This window comes from Arachis ipaensis, chromosome B03, assembly GCF_000816755.2.
Source record: "Arachis ipaensis cultivar K30076 chromosome B03, Araip1.1, whole genome shotgun sequence".
Classification (NCBI taxonomy): Eukaryota; Viridiplantae; Streptophyta; class Magnoliopsida; order Fabales; family Fabaceae; genus Arachis; species Arachis ipaensis.
Genome location: NC_029787.2, coordinates 6,488,191 through 6,491,241, shown reverse-complemented (window position 1 = coordinate 6,491,241; position 3,051 = coordinate 6,488,191). Strand labels below are relative to the sequence as shown.

Here is a 3,051-nt window from a genome sequence, read left to right as displayed (position 1 = left end):
ATTTAAACCATATTATTATTTTATATTTTACCTTTTAAGTTTATTCCTATAATTTTATATAAGATATACATTGATTTGGATATTAAGAAAATATTTTTAATTTTGATGTGCCTATTTTAGTTATTTATGAATTCGTCCATGCTCAAGAGTGAAGACATTTTGGCAAGTAGAGTCGACATACAATTTATGTGATATTGGGAATATTTTGTTTTATCATATATATGAATCATGTTTCCTGGTCGGAAAAAATGGAATTTGACTAACTACACTTCTGTTATATTTGACTATGCCCGAGAAAATGGAAATCATAGTACGGCACACGTAACCTAATGCTGAAAAATTTTAACACACAATAGTTTGGGTGAGGGAATTTAACAACAATTCAACGACTTTTATTGTAGCAAGTCCCAAATTCTAACTCAACAACCCACACGGTTTTTGATAAATCAACCACCCCTTTGAGGGCTGACTCATGCTCACATGTACTTTGTTGAAAACTAAAGAAAACAACAAAATTACTCAAGTCAGAGGCTACTAGGGTCTAGGGGTGTTCAAGAGTTCGATACAACTATACAAGGCATATTTTGCCGGATTTTAATTTGTTATTTTTATCCCATGTTATTTTTGAGTGATTTGGGATTATGCTTGGAGCCATTTGATCTAGTCTAAAGTTATTTTTTTAATAACAAAAAATATATTTTAAAATAAAATTAGTAATATTATATTATATTTTTATATTTTAATTAATATTTTTTATATTATATGATATTATTTTTGTTTTAAAATAATTTATTTTAGTATAAATATGATATAATATTTATTAAATTTGATTTTTAAAAGTAAAATTTTATTACTTTAATATATAAAATTCACAAATTTATATATACTAATTTTATATCAAATCGATCCAATTTATTTTAAATCAATTTCGAGTCGAATCAAAATAAAATCCGAATCTAATTAAATACGCCCAAGCCGACCCATGAACTTTTAGAGGCTACAAATACAGAGAGCTCTGATAGAATTAGTATTGGACTAGTCAAATTAGAGAATTATACTATAAATATGAGTATGATGTAATAATGTGAATAGATATGATGTAATTGGAAACTCTACTTTCTCTCTTGTCCATCACCTTCAGAATTGCAATGCGTCTCCCCTTCTCTGCAGCATCCCCAGCGGCTCCTCCCTTCTCTGCCCTGGGTTTCACTGCTACCAGGAGAACCATCAGCGTCGCGCGTGCCTCTTCCCCTTCCGTCACAGCCTCGCTCTTCGTCCTTGCTCCTTCCTCACACGCCACCCACAGTGGAACGAGCCAACAACCGCGCGTGCCGCCATCGCTGGAGAACTCGAGGCTTGGTGTCTTTGCAACACGATCCTAGGGAAATGATGCTGCCATGAGCGGTGGTGGCCTAGCCACTATCGGCGAAGAACGGCGGAACCAACCTTTGCGAAGAGCTCGCGGTTCTCCTTCGTGCAACTCGACAACGTCACAGAATCACCTCCGAGATCGGATGCCCTCGTCCCTTCCTATTTATAATATAATTCTCTAATTGGGCTAGCCCAATACTAATCCTATCTCGGAGGCGATTCTATGATGTTGTCGGGCCGCGTGAAGGAGAATCGTAAGCTCTTTGTAATGGCTGGCTCCGCCATTCTTCGTCGATAGCGGCTAGGCCACCACCGCTCATGGCGGCATCGTTTCCCTGGGATCGTGTTGCAGAGGCGCCAAGCCTCAAGTTCTCCAACGATAGCGGTACACGCGGTTGTTGGCTCGTTCCACTGTGGGTGGCACGTGAGAAAGGAGCAAGGACGAAGAGCGAGGCGGTGACAGAAGGGGAAGAGGCACGCGCGACACTGGTGGTTCTCCAGACAGTAGTGAAACCCAGGGAAGAGAAGGGAGGAGCCGCTGGGGATGAGTTAGGCCTTTTTAATAAGAACCAAGTCCAAATCCGTTCTCAGCAAAAATGTGTTAAAAATTGAGCCAAACATTAAAGAAAATTATTTTAATCTGATGGGTCTTGCATTTTTTAAACAATAGAATCTTGGTGGTTAATTTTTTTTTTAATAGTAGCATAGACAATATTATTTTAGGATTACTGGTATTTTTTTTTAATTACCAGTAATTAGAATTTACAATTTTCGTTAGGATTTATATTTTCCTGCAACTTTGAGAACAAAATTATTTTAAAAGGTAGGGTAATAATAAGATTAGTATTGGACTAGCCCAATTAGAGAATTATAAATAAAAATATGATGTAATAACGTAGATAGATATAATGTAATTAAAAACTCTACTTTCTCTCTTTGACCCTAATTCTAAGAATTTCTCTTCTATTCTCTCTAATTCTTGATACAAATTTGTATCACTCTCCCATACCATTGTCCTTTCGGAGAAAGTAGCATAGAAACAAGAAATTATATTTAACTCGCTATTTTATAATCCCATGCTAATTCATGTTTCTTAGTAGGTAAAATAGTAGGTACTATATAATATCTCATAAAATTTGTGTATACTTGGCATCACTTGAATACTTAGTCAAATTCGTTTTACAAAAACTAAAATTATCTAGAATCAGAACGTCTTAACCAATGATCAGGACATTGTTTTTATAATACACCATCGACTGATTAACTAAGTTATTTGAATTACCGCATCTATCTATGTACAACATATAAAAAGCTAATACCAATGTTTATGGTTATTATTTACTATTTTATAATTTTATCATTTTAAGTATTTATGCATAAAAAAAAGCTAATAGATAAAATTTAATATGTAAAATTATACATGAAGCCACTGATGAAAATGTCATCCCATTTTTAACACCCTCCGTCACCAAAGATAAATAAAAGCACAAAAACCTGAAATGTATAAATCTACACCGAAAAACAATTATTGCCAAGCTATCTGGATGATGCTGAACGTTTTAAAAGCACAAGACAGATAGATATCTATCAATCTAATAGAAGGGGCTTAATACATCAAAATCAACAGTTTTCAAGCGCTACTTGGTTTAATTCAGAAAAAGAGGAAAGAAGGAGAGGGGG

General features: G+C 34.8%; 1 protein-coding gene across 3 annotated transcripts in view; it reads right to left on the bottom strand.

Annotated features, from left to right (window-relative positions):
• The window catches only part of LOC107628962 (membrane-associated 30 kDa protein, chloroplastic), a 5,182-nt gene continuing 4,977 nt past the window's right edge, over positions 2,847–3,051 (bottom strand). For all 3 annotated transcript variants that reach the window (XM_016331611.2, XM_016331612.2, XM_016331613.2), the window contains one exon: positions 2,847–3,051. The gene's annotated coding sequence lies outside the window, so the exon portion shown is untranslated.